The following is a 23,957-nucleotide window of genomic DNA, read 5'->3' on the forward strand; positions in this document are numbered from 1 at the left end:
TAGGTAACCTTTGGACTGATTGTCCAAGGCCCCAAGCCCTTGCGGAGACTGAGAATTGATTTTCGGTGTGTTTTTCGGCGATATCCATCGACAGAACGCGTTTTCTGTTCGAAATTATTTCGACGGTTCTTCATGATGAATTGTGTCGTCGCTGAGCCTTGTTGGCTTGTCACTCATGTCGGTTTGAGGGTTCGAAAATGACGGGTGAGCGACGGTGGGTTCCGATGTCGAATTGGACACTTCCAGGAACCCAGATCGGAACGATTGTTCGACGGTAATCGTTTCGGAGTGAGTTAGTGTCCTTGCTGCCAAGACATCCAATTTGATGTGTTTTGTGGCAACGGGCGACTCGTGGGAGAGTCAGTGAGTTCCGGGACAGTTCGTGGGTCCCGGCAGAGTTCCGGTGCAGTTTTCGGGACTCCCGGTGAGTATGGCAATCGGTTTTGGAAAACTGATTCCCGTAGGTTTATTTGTGGGGATTGTGAGTTAGTGTTTGGTGATCGAGGGTTGGATTCTAACCCGGTAGACCTTTCATAGGTCCGGTGGCTCCTTCCTCCGCAGTTGGAATATCAGTACCGAAAAAGCACAGGTGGGTACTTCGACCCGAAGTCAATACAGTGGTGCACGCTCGGTGACGTTCCTTTCACCCATTGTTATTCATATTGCATATTATATATATTGAGCCTTACATCCATGTTGTTCCTGTATTACTCTATTCAGTTGTTTTCATGTTTAGTAACATGAGTAGGAGTAGAGTAGATTTATCTGCATATGATATCTGTGACCTGGTTGGTCGATTTTCATATCTCGTATCAGTGACCTGGTTGGTCGGTTTTCATATCTCACATCTGTGACCTGGTTGGTTTTCATATCTTGTATCTGTGACCTGGTTGGTCGATTTTATATCTTGTATCTGTGACCTGGTTGGTACGTTTCATATCTTGTATCTGTGAGTTGGTTGGTTTTCATATCTTGTATCTGTGACCTGGTTGGTCGGTTTCATATCTTGTATCTGTGACCTGGTTGGTCGGTTTCATATCTTGTATCTGTGACTTGGTTGGTCGGTTTTCGTATCTTGTATATGTGACCTGGTTGGTCAATTTTCGTATCTCGTATCTGTGACCTACTTGGTCGATTTGACTATTTGATGACCTATACGGTCGGTGTGCCCTGAAGGGCAGGATTGTCGGCTGGTTGCCGACGGTTGATCATTGAGCATATTGCATTGATCGCCCGATACTCGTCGCATTTCACGAACACTGGCGGTCTGATCCACCGCAAGGAGTGTTCTTTTCCGGAAAAGTGGTTGCAGGTGCCAACCCGTGAGCCCAAGAACGGTTATATGCATAGTAGAGTGGCAGTGGTATTGTCTGGAGGTCCGCGGTGCAGACCTCGAGGGCACAGGCTTGAGGTTTGCGGTGCGGACCAACAGAGCATTAATTTCAGATTGGGTATTTTTGGACTGGTCTTCCGGTTGATGTATGCATACAGTAGCTATAGTGTTTCATATATATACATCTCGTTTACTTGTTTATCATAGCTACTGTACTACCATTATCTATACCTTAGTTGTTCTCTATGACTGGTGAATACCCCTCGCCTTCGTTGGCTTGCGGTACCCACTAGGAGGGGAGACATATTTATATGTTCTCACCCCCCGCCCCCATTACAGGTGACGTTGCTGGTCCTAGTAGGACGGTTCGTGAGGAGCGCTCGTAGTGGTTCGTTAGAACTTCCCGCCTCGTCATTTGGTTTAATTCCTTAAACTCCAGCTTCCTTCAATAAATTAGATAATTTATATGGTTCAGCATTTTATTACAATTGAATTTGGGATTTTATGCATGTAATAAAGGATTTATGAGTTTTCGTGAAATGAAAATGGTCTTCTACCCCTCGTGGTAGCAAGTTTTTAAAAGGAAAAGGTTTTTGTGTGGGAAACAGTTTTTAAAAGATTTTCTCGTGGTTTTTCTTGATTTAGTATTTCAAAACCAGTTTTCGGGTAGGAAATATTCTAAACTAATAGTCGTGGATTTATGAATAACTTTGAATATGAATGTGAATGGTGTAGATATGTGTATGTGCATATGTGTGGTTGTATCCTGTATGGCAATTCTTATACTTATACTTGTGCGACGCCGTGCAAATACAGGGGAGACTCTGTCCATGTGAACAGTGGACTCTCTGTATTTGTGGCGTATCTGGCATACCTTGGGGGTCTGGATTTTCAAAAAAAAAAAATTTAGGCACTTCCACTATGGTTTTAAATCAACATGGGACACCGGGGGCGTGACAGATTAAAGTGGTATCATAGACAAGTTACTACCACAGCACCATTCATAAGTTGTTTTGAAAAATAAATAAGCTGAACCATTGGTTAGGTTGACCCATAGGATGACCTACGGTATATAGGCACGTGAGTGCGGGGTTCGGGCTTGAGGCCCAGTGTGCATGTCGAGTTTGGTAAACTCGGAGTGTTCGGTTATTTTCGTATGTGCTACGGTTTTCGCACAAGCTGGTATCTCAGTTGGGGGTAGTGGCGGTGTACATATACGGACATTGAGTGGCGGGGTGATGTTCCCCAGTTGTAGCCACTCTTGTCGAATGGGGCCTTGAAGGGCCAGGCGTTGTTTTTGGGCCTAGGTGATTGCTTTGGTTGCCAATGCCCAGGCCACTGTCCCTACTTAGGGCACGAGAGCTATTGCGAGTGTCTCTACGGAGACGGTACTAAGACCTGTTACGGTCGTGACTTCTGTGGGGCTACTAGGGTGTAGCCCAAGGTTCTGTTAGCGGCCGTCTAGGCGACTGCAACATTGGTGTTGCTTTCGCAGATCTCTGGGTAAGGTTGTGATGTCTATCCTTCCTCCTTGATTGTTGATGGAATCGACGGTGTGGGTCTTTTGACCTTCAGCTAGTTCATACGTCAAACTGATGTGTACCAGAATTGGATTGACATAGTTTTGGTGTCAAGTCTCTATTATTGCATTCATCGTATGCGGTTGTTCCAACACCCAAATTAGTGCGTTGTGGGTTAGTCTATGGTTTAGTAGGATTATTCTTGTCTGGAGTTACTCAAGAGTGTTGTTGGAGTTCTCGAAGCTTTGGGTATAGCTTGGTTGTTGTAAGGAAGTGAATTCTCGAAATCCGAGAGTTAAACTTCGATTAGAATCGACTTGTTGTCGACATGATAGGCTTCGGAAAGTCCGAATGCGATAAAAATGCAAAAGGTGCATTGTAGAAGGTCTCGGAGAGCAAACTGGTGAGATTCTTGTTAAGTCTTGTGTGTTGGCAAGTTTCGTGAAGTGAGTCGGAGTCTTGAAGAATTGGTGTGTATTGTCGAAAATCGAAGAATTCAAGATTTCGAAGAAGTTGGAAAATAACTCACACTGTGAATCACGATCTCCAGGTAAAGTGTTAATTCATGATTATGGTGATTCATACTTAGTTGTAGACATTAGAATCATAATATCAATGTCTAACGGATTAAAAAGTGCATCGGAACTTTGCAAAACCCGAAACGGCGAAAATTTGCAAAGTGTACCGGTACAGCATCAGAAGTGTACCGGTACAAAATGTGTACCGGTACGGCCATCAAGGATGTAACCGGTTTCACTGTTTCGTCAGGTTTTTCGTTCCGTCATTGTGTAATCGGTGACAGCCTAAAGTGTACCGGTACACAGTGTAAAATCGTGAAATCTTTCTAATCCGACTCCAATTGATTCTAAAGTCTATAAATAAGCTATTGGGCTTCTCTAACATATCAAGCATCACGAAAATACATGTTTGAGAAACCCTAGAGGCTCGGATTTCATTCTAAACCTATTTTCTACAAATTAGCCTCTTTAGATCAAATCGAGATATCGTTTCGCATTCGCTATATGTCGATTTGATCTAGTTTTCGCTTGGAGTTTCCTTCCCTGGTTTTCTACGATACTCCTAAGCGAAGGATCACCATAATCATGATACTCTTCATGAACGGCGTCGTGGATTCGGCGTGAACAAAGGCGGTTCGTGGATTCGGATCGTTGGCTCGTGGATTCGAGTGGCGTCGTGGATTCGGCGTGAGTGGAGCTTCGTGGATTCGAAGTGAAGGCGTTCATGGACTCGAACGTGAGGGCGTGGACAACCCGGAGGATAGCGCGAAGATTCATAGGAGGTTAAGAGAGATTGAGTTCGTGGAGTCGGTAATCACCTTGTAATCTTTTCTCTTAGTGAATTATTTTTTCGCGTGTTGGTCCCGTAGGTTTTTCTCCAAGTTGGAGTTTTCCCACGTAAATCTCGGTGTGCTTTTTATTTTCCGCATTTATTTTTATTGCATCGAGATTTGTGATTTTTGGCCGTTCACCTATTCACCCCCCTCTAGGTGATAGTACAATCTAGATAGATCCTTGGGCTTCTCAAAACTTTCAATTCTGCATAGTTGCAGAATTTGTTCTCGGGGACCGGTCCTTGGTAAGAGAGACCAGTCCCTGTAGCTTGGAAAATGTGGCAGAAGGCTCTGTGCACAAGGTTTGCTCTCGGGGACTGGTCCCTGGCTGGAGAGACTGGTCCCCGTAGGTATGCCAAATGGTAATAGAGCTGTCCTGCTAGAGTGTGCTCTCGGGGACCGGTCCCTCGTTGGAGAGACCGGTCCCCGTAAGCGTGGAAAAAGGGACAAGGGCCCTTTTCTATAAATAAGCCACTCTCGGGGACCGATCCCTATTGGAGAGATCGGTCCCCGTAACCCGAAATGCCCAAAGATGGGCTGCTTCATGATTGCAATGTTGAGGGAGGTTTCGTGCAAATGTTACATGTGTGGGGTTAAGTTGAGGGGAGCCTATCTCTTTTCTCTCATTTCTCTCCTCATACCTAACCCTAAACACATCCCTCTCTCTCTCTAGAGCTCTCTCTCTCTCTGAAGGAAGGAGAAGGAGGAGAAGGAGTAGAGGGAGAAGAAGGTCAAGGAGGAAAGCATCATCTTCTTCATCTTCTTTCTCTAGTTTAGAGCAAGCTTGAGAGGTAAACTCCTAGAGCATTAATGGTGGATTTCTAGGGTAGAGTTTAAATACTCTAGAAATGGTTTTGTTGGAACTCTAGTGTCCCTAGTAGATGCTCTATGCTTGAGTCTCAAGCTAGAATCGTGGATTTTCGCATTGTTGAAACCTAGGGCTCCAAAATAGGGTTTTGAAAAATCTAGGGTTTCGATCTAAATTAGTTGGTTGTAAACCTAATTGCTAGGTATCTAAGCGCGTTGGCGGCGATGGTTTGACTATTCGTCGAGTTGGTACGGAGATATCGCCAAGCAGAGGACGTTTTGGTGTCGTTTCCACCTGAAAGGTCGAGGCGGCGACTTGTGATCGTGAATTCGGATTTCCTGCCTCACTTCGTCGTTAAGAGGTGGGTGGTGACCATCCCGAAGCAGTTGAACTGCTCCCTATGTCTAAGTTTGTTGTTGATCAGTTTTGCATATTGAGCATGATACATATAGGGTGCTTAGATGCTTGTATCTATTCTTACATGCTAGTAGTAGTGTAGCCTCATTGGTTTCACACTTGAACCTAGTATGCATGAGGTTAGTGTGATATGGCTTAGAACCCTATATGAGATGATACGTGATGGATAGGAATCTAGGTAAATGACAACCTAGTGAATGTGTAATTAGTGTATTGGAAACACTTAAATAGGAACGAGTGTTATCTAGTTAATGTTGAACACGAGAACGAGTGGCATCTAGATACGGTTAATAACTTAACGAGTGGCACGACAAGTAAAGTATAGGTGAAGTACTTATTGCATGTTGAACTTAGAGATGAACAAGTTCCCAAGTGATGTTGGCTATAGTGGTAGGGTATCCTCAGTGACGAGGATTTGATCATATTCACATGTCTGTTCAGAGCTTGTAGGCGGTCGCTCCGCTCAAGCGTGCGCTCCAGAGTTGTCACACTATTGGGTAACCTTTTTGGGTCCCAAGGGGTGAGCCTTTTTGGGCCCCGCAGACAGTATCGGGTGAGTGAGTAGATTCTCACTGTGAGTGAGCGGTTCCTCACCTACGATTATGTTGTGAGACGGGCGAGTGAGCGGATCCTCCCCATAGAGAGTAGATTGTTAGTCGGGTGAGTGAGCGAATCCTCCCCGTAGAGAGTAGATTGTGAGTCGGGTGAGTGAGCGGATCCTCACCAGTGTGACCGAATAGATGTGGCACCTATAAGGGGGCCGTGAGATTGAGACGCGAGATTGAAGGCGAGCCCACGGGCTAGCCGAGTGATTGGGTGATTAATGTATAGCATCGTTGTTGGATAGTAGTATGGTAGCTAGCCTTTTACTATGTAGTGCATGCATTCATAGCATTGGATTGAGGCATAGTAGGATACTTACATTTCTTCTTACTTTTGTTGCTGTTTCATGCATAGCTATCTATCTATCTGTCTGTCTTCCTATGCCTGCTTAGACCTAGTGGGGAGATCGGCGGAGTCGGCGGCCGAACCCACTGGGAACTATGGACAATAGTTCTCACCCCACTTTGTTGCAGGGCCAAGTACGAGTGCGCCAGCCGAGGATCGTGGTAAGGGCTTAGCGCCCTAGTGTTGGTAGCCTACCCTCCTTTTTGCATTAGAGCAACCCGATGTACTTGAGAGTAGATGATGTATAGGATGTGAGGTGCATTTGGGAGAAATGTAGACTTTATGTTTATGGTTTGGAAGAATGTAAAATAATCAATGCATTAAAGAGGTTGAATGGTTGTAATAGTTAGTATCTCTCTTTTGTTCACTTGTTTATTACTTGTGATGTTTGCTCTTGGTTGCTTAGCACTGGTTGTGCTCTCATTGTTGTTGTTGATTATGTATGTATTCAAATTATTTTCCTGGGCACTTGTTGTACACAATCACGTTGTTTAGCCTTGGGCGGATAGGGGAGGTCTTGTCCGTCCAGCGTCTATTCGACGCGCCCAAACCGGACCAAATTGGTAGCGGGCTCGGAGTGTGACAGTTGTGGTGCGGAAATGGTTAGAAAAACCGTTTCCTAAAGCCTCAATTGTGTGGTTCGCGGGTTAGTGTCGCTAGCAGCTTTTGGATGTTGAAAGCTGTGGGACTCCCTGTGAGTCGGTTCAGGGTCTTTCTGATTTCGAATGTCGACTTGTAAAGTCGATGTTTCGACGGTATTGGTTGTGAACTTTTGGTTCAATAAAGAAGTATCAGGTAGTTTGATACTTTGATGTGTTGCGCTTCCAACATGTTGTTGGTAGTAGATCTTCGGTATTTCGCTTTTCTTTTGATAAGTACATTGGCTGCAGACAATATACTGTAAAAAGTTAGGACGAAATACCCTTTCCCTGTTTGGGACTTTTGGATTGGGTCAGTGTTGTCTCTAGCAAAACAATCTCTGTAGATTGTCTTGTGGAAAGGCTTGAGTGATGGTCATCTCTGACCATGTAGCAAGCCTTGGGTTATTCCCTGGCAGGTTTTGCGCAGTTGATTTTCATCACTGTGGTTGGTTTGACTCTGAATCGAGTCAGGGTGCTCGTTAGCTCTATAGTTGTGCTGTCCACAGCTAAAAGGTTTGTTTGGTTAGTAATCTCGATCTGTTCCCGGGAGGTTCAGAATCACAGTTGTTGAGTGACTTGAGCCTGGTTGTTTGCTTCGATTGTCACGGTATGTGATAATGTATAATGTTTGCGACTTTGCTTGTCGTGCAAACCTTGGATTGGTATGCTTGTCTAGTTATTTGATAACAGGTGTGCCTGGGTCTCAATGAGATAGGTATTTGGTGTTGCTGGAAACACCGATCGCTAGGGTTCCTTCTAGGACAGCAGCGACGGAGTCTCGCGGAGACAGGTGTTGGGCATCACCGTTGGTTATTATCGCAAATTGCGATTGGCAACCTTGTGCATCGAATGATGGACTTGCTAGGACCATATGTTGGTTTGATTTTACCGGATTAAGTTATCGAGGAGACAATATTGTTGAGCTCGATTGGTTATGTCAACCTTGGACCTGTTGGTCAGGCAGATGGTGAGTGTTATCGACTCAGATTATGGGACACACTGCGATATATTTGTTGATCATCTGAGCCTAAAGTATCTCTTCACCCATAAAGAGTTGAACCTCAGGCAGTGGCGTTGACCCTAGCTCTGGAAGGACTACGGTATATCTATTCAGTATCATCCGGGAAAGGCGAATGCGGTAGCGGATGCCTTGAGCCGGAGATAGCCTTCAGCTGAGTTATCCTTCATAATCACGAGCCAGGATCGCCTTGTGGAAGAGTTCCGCCATCTTGAGTTAGAGGTTGTCTCCACTGGGGCCATGGCCTAATTGATGACCCTGGTGGTACAGGCTACTTTGACAGAGTGGATTTTGCTCGGGCAGCAGAGTGACCCGTACTTATTTTTCAGCACCGCTTATTGTATAAAACAAGAGCAAAAAGTCGCAAGCTCATACACAGTATAAAATAAAACCAAATCGAAGAAGGCCAAAAGCCGAATAGAATACCGGGTAACTTTCGTTATTTTTATTGAGCAATCTTCCAACATAGAGACTTAATGTCACGCCCCGCGACCGCCCGCCTATTTGGCCGGGTCGCGGCGCCGCAACAGACCGCCGAACGGACAGGATTTTTCCTGTACCGCGGACAGAGTCTCCCCTGTACATTCAAGGCGTCGCAATTAATACAATGTGCGAAGTTCCAACCAGGAACACATTTCAATCAAGATTGCATAATGGAAGGTATCAAACAACATAACACATCCTATGTTATTAAATGCATTCACATTCATACATTTTACATCCCAAATACTTATTACATTTAACTTCCAAATACAATCATGCTTTTATTACAAATTATTACAATCTTATTCCTTTCATTTTCTTACATCCCTAAGTAAAGCCGACTCAGGGTACCGCTATCTCTGGTCTCGGTGGTAGGGCGCTAACTATGATGCTACGCCCTCGCCTCGCGCCGCCGCGCCGCTCACGTGTGAAGCTGTAACACCCCAAAACCACGTGGGGTGAGAACCAACTCCATGGTTCCCAGTGGGTACGGCCACCCAAGGGAAAAGCTCGACCAACAGGTCCGAAGGAGGCAAGCTGCAGGTTAGTTTAATAGACAAATAGATATGATAACGAGATTATGCAACTAACAATACCATGCATTGCTTCGCAATATGCAATATGAAGATCATGCAATGATGCGACTATACAATCAACTAGTAATTCAATCGATTACTACTTTCATCCAATTGACATTTAAGGTTTTCTGTCATTTACCATTTTAATCATAAAGTTTTCATCTATCTTTACAAAGCTAACCGCCCGACTCGGTCTTGAGTCAATCATCTGCGGAGTACCGCACAAAGCCAGACCCGAGGTTGAAGATTATTAATGCCTTTGGTGGATTGAGGACTGCTTTACTCCATTTTTTGTGAATGCTTAATACACACTGGCTGCTATCTTAGTGATTTACTCCATTGACAGGAATTCAGCTTTGGGTTCTTATATTGATTGATGATTGGTCTTTACTTATGTTTCCACGATTTCCCAGTTTGATTTTGGTTTATTAGATTTTTTCATTTTGTTGTGGGTTCTTTATTAATTTATTAACAGTTTTGTCAGTTTTCGATTTTTTTCTCCTAGGCCTCCTGTCTAAGGTCTTCTCATTTCAGAATTTTGTTTATCTGTTGTAAACCTAGACTAGGTTACGCTAGGTCAGAATTGCAGATTCTACCATCTTAGTGATTTACTCCATTGACAGGAATTCACCTTTAGGAATTCACCTTTGGGTTCTTACATTGATTGATGATTGGGCTTTACTTATGTTTCGACGATTTCCCATTTTTATTTTGGTTTATTACATTTTGTCATTTGGTTTTAATGCATTTTATAAGGCAATGATGATATCAAAAATTTTGCTGATCTTTCGTTTGCTGAAGTAGAGGCGCGGGCGAGCGCGAACTTGCGCGGGCGCGAGCCGGCACGACTGCAAGCCGACGCGGATTAGAGCCCGCGTGCGGGTTTTTTTTTAAAAAAATATATATTTAAAAACATGAAAAGGGAATCAGCGGGTCACATCGTTGACTATGCTTGAGGGAAAATGCCGGACTTCACCGGCATTCCTGCACGTGGTCCACGAGGTGAACTGCACCTCCTCGTGGACCGCCTGAAGAAGAGAGAATATTGGACCTCTCTCTCCCTCTTTGCATATATATATATATATATATATATATATATATATATATGCTTTTTACTTTAAATATATTTAAATTTTAGAATTAACGACGTTATTATGTTCCAATTGCAATATTTGCTGGTGGACAAATCTGAGCCTTATAAAATGCATAGAATTTTCAGTTTTTATAAGCTTTTACTTATAATACAGGCAACCATTTTTACTTATAATACAGGCAACCATTTTCAGTTTTTATAAGCATGCAAAAGTTGGATGGCCTATAATACAGGCGACCATTTGCTAGATTTTTTGTTCAACTTTTTTTCTACGGTCCTTGCATAAGATCTTAGAAAGTACATATTGTAACATACCAGATTTTGATATAAAAATAAAAATAAATAAAAATAGTATGAATATTTTTATTGGATTTATAAAAGTAAAACATAAGTCGTAAGTGACTTGTGCTGAAATCGGAATGAAAACAGAAAATCTAGAATTTTCTGTTGGAAATGGGACAGATAAATTAGCAGAAAATACACAGTCTCAGAAAATTATGAAAATTGGAGGATAAGTCAGAAATATTTTTGTGAGGCTAGATTTAAAGTTTCATATTTTTCTGACACCCGTAGAGTGAGAAATAAAATCCGACAGCTATCTGATAAAGATTACAGTTCGGTACAGTTTTCGGTGACCAAATGGGGTCGAAACTAAAAAGTTAAAATATATTCTTACTCAGTACGTTAAACTGAGCCTGCCTGTCAAATTTGAGCTCAAACGGACATTCAGAAGGGCTCCAACTATTCCGAACTGCTAAACTGCCCTGGAGTGAATAGTGTTTTGGGTGTTAATGTATATAAGAAGCAATGTGCTTCTTCTTCCTCTCCTTCAGCCCGAACACACACACGCACACTCATGGAGATAGAGAGAGAAACACCTCTACCTCTCTCTAGATATCTCTCTCATCTCTCTAAATCTCTCTCTAAAAATTGGAGGGTTGGTGAAGAAGATGCTTGCGAACGCGTTGGAGGCGACGGATCGGCTTTCGTGCGGCCGTTGGAGCGGTGTGTTGTCGTCGCGGCGTTCACATGGTGGTAAGCTTTTGGGAATTTGGCTTAATCCTTAGTTTTAAGTATTCTAATAGTCTCTAATGAGCATTGTTAGCATGTTGCTCCAATTAATTTGGATTATTTGGTGGTTAATGCATGTTAGGACTCAAAAATGCTAGTTTTGTAAATATGAGGGTTTGATCTCATTTGACCCTCTGTAAACCTAATTGCTAGGTAAACGAGCACGTTGGCGAAGTCGGTTCGGCGATTCGTCGAGCCGTTGCGAAGTTATTAAAGAAATGGACGTTTAGGCTTCATTTCCACCTGGAGGGCCGAGGCGATATCGTAAATTCATGAAAATGGATTTGAAGCATTGTGGCACATAACCGAAGACCTTTAATTTTCGGATCATGGATTGGAGGCCGTTCGGGTGGTCGCGCGAGAGATCGGGCCAAACCGGGTGCCGGGTGCCGCGGGAGGCCGATTGCAAGTGTCGACAAGCAATCGGAAAGCGATTTGAGGTGGGTTGTGCTCACCGAAGCGACTAGGTCACTTATATGTCTAAGAGTAATGGTTTTCTAATTGATGCATATAGTTGATGTTACTTACTGTTGAGATAAAATGCATAATGACATATAATGTGTTAAGTATTAGATGAATGCATGAGTTAATTGTCACATGAATGCATGAAAATAATGTTATAGTAATATGTTAGAGGTAATATGCATGTTTGTGGAATATGATGAATGAGTGCATGTTGATTTATTGTAGAATATACTAGATGAATGTATATTGACATATTGTGGATTATGTTAAATGACACATGCATGTTGAACTTGGGTCGATAAACTCTAGGTGAATTAGAGAACTCGACATTGGAAAACAATGACGTATGAACTATGATATGTGACGTGGACAATCTATATATATTAGATCGAGTGGCATATGATTAGTATAGTAGAAACACTTATGGCATGTTGAATACTTAGAAAACAAGTGTGGCATGAGTCCAAGAATATAGTAGTGTATATGACACAAGTGATAGTAAAGAATGCAAAGAAAAGAATGATGGAAATATTATGACATTTCAACCCTAGAGTTAGGGTCATTTGAGCATAGTCTTCCTAAAGTTAAGGAATGGATTGAACTTGACATCCTCAAGATTTTGGATTTGATCATTGATCATACTCACCTTTAGTCCTTGCTCGAGGTTGTGGTAGCTCCCCCTCGGGCGATGTGCTCCGGAGTCGACATCACTGGGTTGTAGCGGGTATCTCCCCAGAGGACGGTCCCACCGGGTTGTAGCGGGTATCTCCCCGGTTAATGGGATTTTGGGTTGGTGAGTTTGTTGAGGGCGAAACCTTCGGATTAGCCAAGAGATTGGGTAACAAGCACATGAGCTGTAATAATATCCTAGTTGAGTGGACTTAAGGCTGAGGTGCAAGTGAGACGTCCTTCGCCTCGAGCCTGCCTTTGCGCGGTACTCCGCGAATGATTGACTTGAAACCGAGTTGGGTGGATAGTCGATAAAGGTAAATGAGACCCTATGATCAGAATGGTAATTGATATGAGTTTAAAATAGAGAAATAACTTCGAGGTCAATTGAATGAGCTATGAATAGCAGGATTAAAGTAGTTTCGATTGAACTACTAATTGATTGCATAAATCGCATGATTTTCATATTGCATGGTTGTCAGGCATGACATATATTTCAATTATCGCATATATATATCTGTTGGATATTTGTTGGACTAACATGTTGCGGTGCCTCCCTTGGACCTATTGGTCGAGCTTTTCCTTTGGGTGGCCGTACCCACTGGGAACTATGAAGTTGGTTCTCACCCCACGTTGTTTTGAGGTGTTACAGGTTCACACGTGAGCGGCGCAGCGGCGCAAGGCGAGGGCATAGCTCCATAGTTAGCGCCCTACCACCGAGACCAGAGATAGCGGTACCCTGAGTCGGATTTGCTTAGGGATGTAAAGAATAAAAAGAATGAAGTTGTAATAATCATGTTAAATCCGATTGTATTTGGAAGTTAAGTGAAAGCTAGTGTAAGAATCAAATGAGAATTGTGATGTAAAAATATATGAATGTGAATGCATGTAATAACATAGGATGTGTTATGTTGTTTGATACCTTCCATTATGCAATCTTTGATTGAAATATGTTCCTGGTTGGAACTTTATACATTGTATTGATTGTAACGCCTTGAATGTACAGGGGAGACTCTGTCCGCGGTACAGGAAAAACTCTGTCCGTTCGGCGATCTGTCGGCGGCGCCGCGACCCGGCCAAATAGGCGGGCGGTCGCGGGGCGTGACACATATCGTGTTAATTTCTGCAGAAAACAAACCATAAGTAGGCAGTAGATACCTTTTGTCTATGCTCAATGTAATTAACGAAAAAAAAAGTTAGTCAGTTTTTGTTTGAAACTTGCTATTGCTTAGCCGTAGTACTTTTCTCTAGGTTTAATGGTCAGTTTTTGTTCAGTACTTAATTATGTACTTACCTTTGTGGCTTTGTTCTGGTTGAGTTGTAAAGGAGACTTTTCTAGTTGTTGCTTTATGTGCTGCTAGACAAGCAGTTCGTCCTGTACTGCTTAATTATGTACTTACCTTTCCTATGCTAGATTAAGATAGGTCGTATTTGATAATGTCTTTGTGGGACTGAGGAGCGGTTTTATTATGACTTTTATTTTGTTTACTTTTGTATGTGATTGAAGCTTCCATTTAAATTATATTGTTGCTATATGGATGTTTGACTCTGTTCAGGTTGATTGGATGTATTTCTATGCTTAAGACACCTAGTTTAGTGCTTTACTCCATTTTTTGTCTATGGTTAAATTTCCAATTTGCCAGCACGTTTAACTATTACTCAATTAGCTCCAAGAGTTATCGAAGCACAAATTTTTACAGGAAGTCATGCCGGCAAAAAAGTTTATATCCCGCGCATCATAACATATGTAACGGAGACAAAATGGTCATTTGTTTTGAAACAAAGACAATTTCCTGTTCGTGTATGTTATGGCATGACGATCAATAAAAGTAAAGGACAGACTCTAGAACGAGTTGGCATTTATCTACCAAAGCCGGTATTCTCACATGGCCAGCTTTATGTTGGGGTTTCTCGAGTTACCTCACGGCAGGGCCTGTGTATTTTAATTGATAGTGAAGATGATAAACTCGAAGGATATACAAGAAATATTGTTTTCTCAGAAATTTTTGATGATTTGCATTTATAAAGACGCTGTTTGTTATTCTATTAGAATATCGCGCTATACAAAAATTAACGTATATCACTATTTTTTCTGTTTTATCACTTTTCTTATTTTTCAGAGCTATAATTCGACTTTCTTATTTTATTGTATTTTCATTGCAGAAAATTATTGCGGCATGAAATTTGTCCTTCTAAAACAACTCAGTTTGACGCAGCAGCACTGTAAGATTAGGGTCAGAGTTAGTAGAATATGGGAATCAACGACGCCGCTGAATAAGAATAATATTTTAAGCTTAGACTGTTTGCTCATAGATGATGAGGTTGTGATAAATTTTATATGAGCAAAATTTACCGGTGATGCCATTTGCTTTTTTGCAATCTTACTATAAACATATATTACTTTTTGTAGGAATATGCGATGCAGGCTACTGTTCGGAAATACGATGCAGAACACTTTAGGTCGGTGCTTTCCGAAGGTACTGTGTACATCTTTGAAAACTTCAATGTTGTGCCGAGCAGAAATAATTATAAAGTCGTTGATCGGAAATATATGGTGCAAATAAGTAAATGGACGCGTGTACTCAAAACAAACGACGCTGTCAGTTCTATTCCGCTTCACAGTTTTTACTTCATCGACTTTGGTCACGTGAAAACCAAAAAATAAAATGATGGTTGCCTGATAGGTATTAATAATTTACTTTATTATTTATAATTAGTTTTACTATTAAGCTTATATTTATTGCATTATATTTAACCAATATAACCATAATTATGTATTGTTTCATTCCTCAGATGTTCTCAGTAGTGTTACATCTATTGCTCCTCTTTCGCATACATATGTTGCGCAAGAACTAACTGCAATTAGGAAATTAGAAATCCGAGATATAGAGTAAGTTCTAATTTTTAATTCAATTCTTTTATAGCTTAGTTTTTTTTCCAAACAATAATTTTCTGATCATGTTTTTATGAATACTTTGTAGTGATCAGGTTATGTCGGTAACGTTATGGGACAAGTTTGCTCTCTATTTTGACGACGATCTTCTCAAGCAAAAAGAAGTTAATGGACCAGTTGCGATTGTTTTGGCAAGTATGACTGTACGCACATATCGAGGTATACTAAATGAATATTTATATTTTCTAACTTATATTGGATGATATTTTAATATTGGTTATTTTTCTAATACTTTTTATTTGTATATTAGATAATGTTTACCTATCAACTTGCCCAGCATCAAGACTTTACCTTAATTTAGAAATACCAGAAGTTGTACAATTCGAGAGCAATCTGCGCAGGTAATAAATAGTATATTATTTTTTCTTTATTTGTCATACTAATATTTGAGGTACCATACTAACAATATGTTTGTCTCTAGAAAGCAAACATCGGTTGTACCAATTCAGCGTATTGAATCTGATGATAAACCACTTCTTTCGCCGCTCGAACAAATGACGCAGCATCGTAAAACTATTGCTGAATTAATTAGTCCAAACCTACGTGAAGAACAAGGGAAAATAGTTTGGTACTGTTATCAATTATTAAATTGCTGCTATGTTTTATTATGTCACTTACTTGAGTTTTCTTGCTGTCTACTTTTGATTTATAAATATTTCTATATTATGTTTTATGTTGACTTAATTTGTCCAAATCCACTTGAAGAGCAAGAAAAAATGGAGTGATACTGTTATGTTTGCCTCTAGAAAGCAAACATTGATTGTACCGATTCAGCGTATTGAATCAGATGATAAACCACTTCTTTCGCCGCTTTAACAAATGACGAGGTATCGTAAAACAATTGCCGAATTAATTAGTCCAAACCTACCTGAAGACCAAATAAGGAAATCAGTTTGATACTGTTATCACTTATTTAATTATTGCTATATTTTATTATGTCGCTTACTTGATTTTTCTTGCATTCTACTTTTGATACATAAATGCTTCTATATTATGTTTTATGCTAAATTAAGTTGGCCAAACCTACCTAAAGAGCAAGAAAAAATGGAGTGATACTGTTATGCATGCCTCTAGAAAGCAAACCTCAATTGTACGGATTCAGGGTATTGAATCTAATGATAACCCACTTCTTTTGCCGCTTGAACAAATGACGAACCATCGCAAAACTATTTCTAAATTAATTAGTCCAAACCTACCCGAAGCAAATAAAGGAAAATAGTTTCATACTATTATCAATTATGTCTTTCTTTATTATGTTTTATACTGAATTAATTTGTCCAAACCTAACTGAAGAGCAAAGAAATATGTAGTGCTACTGTTATCAATTATTAAATTGCTGCTATGTTTTCTTATGTCGCTTACTTGACTTTTCTTGCTATTTACTTTTGAGATATACACGTTACTATGAAATTAATTCTTTCTGTATTGTTCTAAAATGTTAGGGTGCTAAATATACTTGCAAAGCCAAATTATTATGTCACGACCCGACACCGTCAATTTGGACAGTTCGGGCCCAAAACAGACCCGCCGGACGGACAGAGTTTCCCCTGCCCGCCCGAAGCGTAACAAAGTCTATGCATACATATCCAACAAGAGATGTTAGCATTCAACATTGAGAGAGGCAATCACAGATACAAGAGAATTTAAACTATCCATTACATCACTTGTTCACACACAAGAAACATTACATATTTCACTTGACTTCTCATACATACAACCAAAACGCCATCCCTCAAATACATTACATTTCTTCACAAAAGGGTTTTACATATCATTCTTTTCTTTTTATACTCGAGGGTAGTGAGCTAATGCCGGTGATCCACTCTATCTACTGCGCGACGCCCTTGCCGCGATCCTCGACACACGCGCTCGAACTAGGCTCTGCAAAACAGGGTGTGAGAACTATTATCCATAGTTCCCAGTGGGTTCGGCCGCCGACCCCGCCGATTTTCCCACTAGGTCCAAGAAAGGCATAGAAACAATAAAGAGGTCAACATGTCAAAGGAATAATAGATATAACAATAAGCCTACCTTGCTCATCCACATCTATATCATGCTCAAATGTGTAGCTATGCCTTTACCAATGATGCAATCATGTCAACAAGTATATGTTTAAGTTCTGTCATGTATGCAAACTATATACGAAATGCCATGATCATGCCTATGTCAAATCCAAACGATTCGCCCGAAGGTCGAATCACTCGCCACACATACTGTCACGCGACCGTGACCGTCTGCCGAGGGCGCACCGTAGTGACTCTCTCCCCCGTTCCAATCTCAATGTGATTCAACTCCGGAGCTCACTGCTTGGGAGGAGCGACCATCCACAAGCTATAACAGACAATGCGAGTATGATCAAGTCCTCTCATTCGAGGGCCACGGGAGTACCATATCCCTATCCTCACAAGGCATGCTTTGCTCAGGTCGGCCACATATGCATTAGTTTCCAATTCTCACAAGGTCATTGGTTTACATACTAGTTCTTCATGAATCTAGTCTATTCTTACATCATATTCACATGCATATGTCCACTAGCAATTCATACAACATGTACAAATATTTATATTGGCATCATATAAAAGTTCTCATGCAACATACATGTCCACATCTATCTCAACATCATGCAAATAAATATTCCTACAAGTATCATGCAATCATGGATTATTATCCCTCACACTAAGCATGAAATTACCACAACTCATAGGATTCTCACTATTCTATGCATGATGATATATGATCAATAAAAGTAGAACTTAGACATAGAATGAAACTCGGCTATTTCGGATAGCACCCCCCACCTCGTGATGTCGACACGAAGTGAATAGCCTAGCAGCGCAATTTACAGCCGTTGTTTTCTTCCAACTGCGACAAATGAAGCAAAAAATAGAATTTTCTTCACCTTGACCACCACCGGCTCAATGGAATCTCAATCCGAATGATCCTCTGCGTCGGTTTTACCTTCAATTGCGGAAACATATGATCAATTGAGATTAAAACCTCTCATGATCAAGAGCTCTCTTTCAAAATCCTAGAGGTCACTATTGCAATAATACACTATATAAATTCATGATTCAAGCAAATAGCAACCTAACATTAACTAGGATTTCCATCAAGCTAGATTCTAAGAGATTTAAACCCATCTCTAGCTATATGCCATTAGAGCCCATGAAACTTACCTTAAACAAGCTTTCTTCTCTAATCCAAGTGAAGAAGATGAAGAAAGTAGCTCAATTCCAAGCCTTCTTCTCTACCAAGCTTGCTTCACCACCAAGCAAATTCTAATTTTTCTTTCTTCTCTAATCCTCTCTTTGGTAAAGAGAACCAAAGAGAAAGAGAGGTCATAAAGTCAAAGAGAAAAAGAGAGAAAACCCACCCTCTCTCTCTCCTACGGTTTGGGTAAAAGGTCAAGGATTCACTCACACTCATAGGAAACTTGCCCTCCAAGTAAACCCTTGATTTGCACAATTACACTTTAGTCCCTCTCATAACATAGGGAGACTTGCCCTCCAAGTAAACTCTTTTACTTGCACCATTACACCTTAGCCCCTCTCATTTGCACAATTTTATATATTTTTATTTACTCTTATTTCTCTATTACAAATTCGGTACACTACATATTAACTGTTGATACAACATATGGTTGGTTGTACAAGGCATGTTACGATTGTAAAGGAGCAGTAAAGAATTACGACGAGAATTTTTGGTGCGGTCAATGTGGGAAAAACGAACGCGCACGTATACCATGGTACAAATTTAGGATTAAAAACTTTCCATACTGTTGTTTAAGCAAGCCTATTTTGTTTGTCGCATTTGACTATTGTATCACTAATACATTAGGTACAAACCGAATACTGTTGTTAAAGATGAAACCGAATCTGCAGATTTTATAATTTTTGGCAAGGTAGCACAGGATTTGAGACATATGCCTGCCCAGCAATTAGCAATTGCAACCAATTCAGACAGATTTATGCTACCACCTATTGTGAAAAATATTATTGGTCACTTTTATATTTTTCAAATATTGCCGGATAATCGTCGGTCAAGTATGAATCTCACATCATTCCGTGTCACCAAAATATTTTCTACTGACTTAGAAGTCAAAGGAAAAAAAAAGAACACGCAGATAGTGTTCAAGAGATTGAAGAAGATGTTGTTGAAAGTTCAATTGCTGTTAAAGAAAACGATGACGCCATCGAAGAAATATCTCCAACCCAGTTACTACAGTCAACGTAAGAATAATAGTATTAGTTATTAACCTGCTTTTCTGCCGGTTTCATATGTTAATGTATTTTATTTTTTCTCAGCAGTTCGCAATCAAGTGCAGCAATATTTAATTCAAGGAAGCAAAAAAGAACTTTTAGGTAACAATATTTTGAACTTTACCATGTACTAATTCTATCATTTTACAAGTTCTTTTTTTCCTCCAATAAAAAATAATATGAATACTTTTTTTGTTATCACAATTGTGTTGAGCATTCTGAGTCGGAGGATGAATAAAGATGAGGTTCTTCATGCTGATTACGTTACTATATATATATATATATATATATATAGGGATTTCTTATGAAAACTCGCCGTCGTTACTTCTCTTTTATAGTCATCACAGGTTTTTGGTTTGTCCTTGCAAAAATTGCCTGCAATTGCATAGTTTTTTGGTTTTGGTTTTTACGAGAATTGCTGCAGCATGTGCAGGTGTATCTGGTTACTATAATATATATATATATGTATATATATATGTATATATATATACATATATATATATACATATATATACATGTATATATATATATATAGCGAATTCTTATGAAGACTCGGCGTCGTTACTTCTCTTTGGCAGTCATCATAGGTTTTGGGTTTGTCCCTCGGATAATTGCCTGCAGTTGCATAGTTTTTTGGTTTTGGTCTTTAGGAACGTTCCTGCAGCATGTACAGGTACATCTGGTTAATATAGCTACGTGGTTATCTAATGCAGCCACTAATTGGTTCCTAATGCTCCTGCGACATAACTCTTTGCTGCTAAGAATAGACTATGATGGAAAAGAATACGGACTTTTTGGATTATGTAAGCAACAAAAACAAACTGGGTTATAGAAAGCTGGACAAACTTTGTTATGTGTTCTTCTAGTTTACTACTTAATTATGTGCTTGCTTTTTAATGTTTGTTTTTTCGGTCTGGAAGATTAACCGGTGTTTTATTCACTTTTTACCCTTTTTGATTTTGTTATCACATTATTCTCCTCCGTACTATTGATATTACCATTCAGCAGTGTTTGAAAATGAAGTTTGGATATTTTATTGCCCTTCGTTATATTCATTGTCAGGTCCTTCCAAAAGTTATGCTGCATGTAATGTGAAAGCTTTTGTCTTTGTTGGATTCGTGAGGCTCTAAGTTTAGTTCCGATTAGTTCTAAACTTGGGAATTTTTTTTGGCCTGCGTTTCTTCTCAGTTTTCGATTTTTTTTTCCTAAGTGTCCTGTCTAAGAGCTTCTCATTTCTGAATTTTGCTTATCTGCTGTAAAGCAATACTAGATTAAGATAGGTCAGAATTGAAGATTATTAATGCTTTTGTGGATTGACGACTGCTTTACTCCATTTTTTATGAATACTTAATACACACTGCCTACTATCTTAGTGATTTACTCCATTGACAGGAATTCATCTTTGGGTTCTTATATTGATTGATGATTGCCCTTTACTTATGTTTCCACGATTTCCCAGTTTAATTTTGCTTAAATTGTGTCACTTATTGCCTCATAGAGTACAAAGCTACACCTGATTAATTGATTTCATTTTTACTATAACATTTATCAGATCAAGGGTACTTCAGATGGTATATAGAAGTGTTTAGGTAGATTCGTGGTGGGACATAATGTAGAGCCTTACTTTTTTCTCATGTATTTGAGAGTGGAGCTATAGAATGTCATATCTAGAGCATGTCTTGATTGGTAGAAGGCCCCTACGCACACAGGAGATGTTTTTGCTAAATTGTTAACTCTTTGTTTTCCTAATCTGGCATTTAACATTTAATTACAACCATTAGGGACTGGTATTATTTGAGAGTGGAACTATAGAATATCATATCTAGAGCATGCCTTACTTGGTAGAAAACCCCTACGCACACAGGAGACGTTTTTGCTAAAATGTTAACTCTTTGTTCTCCTAATCTGGCATTTAACATTTGATTACAACCATTAGGGAATGGTATCTAATATTAATTTGCATTCAAATTTTAAATTGAATTTTAAAATAAATTTAAATTCTCATTTCGAACGTAAATTTTGTGAAGTTTGATTTCAATTTTTTTTTTGGTTTGATTTTGATATTTGAATTTGCATTCAAAATTAAAATTTTAATTTAAAGTAATATTAATAGCTATAATAATTTACTATTGTATTATACTATTTTATTGTCTTCCCGCCGCATCGCGCGGGTCCCGTACCTAGTATTGGATTAAGACATAGCTATGTAAAACAACTGATATCAGATGGCATAATTACCATTGATTTTGTAAGATCAAACCAAAATCTTGCGGATCCGTTGACTAAGGGACTTCCAAGAGAATTGATATTCAAGACATCAATTGGGATGGGTCTCAAGCCCATATTACAAAGTCACCAATGATGGAAACTCGACTTAACACTTGAAACATCATCAAGTCTTAAGTTCAATGAGCCAAAGTACATCATATAGAGTGTTTGCAAGTATTATAATATAAAATTTCCATCCCAAGTAAAGTGCTTGGTATCCATATTGAAAAGGGAAGGTTGAGCTAATAAAGTTCTTAATAGACTGTATTTACTGAAGTGTTAAATACGGGACACTTCTGGTAGAGTCTACCTATATGAATGTGAAGTGTGGCCGCTTCTAGGAGTTAAGGGCTTGACTCTAACAGCATTCATGAAACAGAATGCAGACACAAGGCCATAAAAGTGTCAGCAATAAAATAAAGTCTCAATTGATTATAAATTTCTATGTGTGAGATATGTCTAGTTAGTCGAAAATAATTGTTGGTTCAAAGCTTGTCTACCATTCAATTATGACTAACTTTGAGGTGTTTTCACGAAGTGTAGGTTCAAGTTTTAATACACCTACACCTATGCATATGATTTTGTCAAGTTGTCAAGAATTTCGATTTTTGATTTTTGATTTTGTTTTATTTTTCATTTTGATGTATTTTTATGTATTTTAAAAATTGGTGGGGAATTGTAAGAAAATTTTTAAAATAATATATTTTGTTTATTGATTTTTAGTGAATGGATGTGATCCTTAGTGAATGGATGTGATCCTTAGTGAATGGATGCAACCCTTAATGAATGGATGCAACCCTTAGTGAGTGGATGCAACCCTTAGTGAGTGGATGCAACTCTAATCAAAGGGTGTGATTCTTAGAGTGAAAGGATGTGACTTTTAGTAAAATGATATGACATGAAAAGACACATCTTTATAGTGTGTCTCTTCGAGTATATGTCCGTTGGAATTAATTCTTACATTCATTGAACTTGACTCATAAAACTAATTGGTAGTTATGATCAAATAAAATGTCACAATTGAAGGGATACTTCATGAAACACCCGCTCATGAATAGTCACTTCATGAAGCACCCGTTTGTGGTCTATATAAGTCCACAGCGTTGGTTGCAGAAATAGAAGAAGAAACAGTTGAAGAGTTTAAGTCTCCATTCATAATAATTCCATTTCTATTTTCTTATTCATTTTGGCAACTTAATCGAGTGAGTGCTCAAAGGCTCAACTTCGTATGTGCAAACGTAGTTGAGGTTTATCCTTCATTGTATCCTGGGAGGTTGTTCGTTGACCCGGTGCACACCAAATTGTTAGAACGGTGGGGACGGATTAAGCCTTAAGAAAAGTGGCATTGCTACACGCCTTAAAGCCTTTTTCATCTTTCTATTTCATACCTTTTTTCACTATCTGATCCAACATATAATAATTATTAAAAAAAATATAAGCAATAGGGTGGCGAAGACGATGATGTTAGTATCGTCCTTGCTGAGAGCGCAAAAAGTGTCGCAAAGAGGGCGGCTGGCGAAGGCGACGGCATTAGTGTTGTCCTTGTCGAGAACACGGGAGGCATCATAGAGGGGGGTGCTATATATAATATCAATACTAACAAAATAGTATTAGGAGGTCCCATATCTACCAATTTTGTGAACAAAATTATATTCAACTGTGATAGAATTAAAAAAAAAAAAAATGCCACCATTTTTGAACCTAACTAAATTCCAAATAATAAAACACATTAAAAAACATTTATTCTTAATAGTGGAAGAGGACTCTGTGGCACATGCACGAAGCTCATATTGAAAACTTCCATGCCTCCTCCTCACCCCACCATTGCCTTGATCGACGACTCTACCATTGTTGCCTTCGGTGATGGCGACGTTGACAACGACAACGACCCTTTAGGCGGCGGCGGATGCCACGGTGTCTAGAAAAAAAGGTGAGGAAGAGAGACTATCATTTACAGAGAAGAAGGAAAAGAAAAGGAAAAAAATAAAGAAAGAGAATAGGTAAGTGTGGATGGGATGGTATAATTGATGACAAATTTATATGGCAGCAGGGAAAGAATTGGATGCATTAAGTGGAAGATCA

At 39.7% G+C, this 23,957-nt stretch overlaps 1 long non-coding RNA gene across 1 annotated transcript; it reads left to right on the forward strand.

Annotated features, from left to right (window-relative positions):
- Positions 14,557 to 15,683, forward strand: LOC109707209. The gene is made up of 5 exons (XR_002215436.1): positions 14,557 to 14,716; positions 14,806 to 15,079; positions 15,189 to 15,285; positions 15,377 to 15,507; positions 15,599 to 15,683. It is a non-coding gene; the product is annotated as an uncharacterized LOC109707209 (long non-coding RNA).

The sequence above is a fragment of the Ananas comosus genome, linkage group 3 (assembly GCF_001540865.1).
Source record: "Ananas comosus cultivar F153 linkage group 3, ASM154086v1, whole genome shotgun sequence".
NCBI lineage: Eukaryota > Viridiplantae > Streptophyta > Magnoliopsida > Poales > Bromeliaceae > Ananas > Ananas comosus.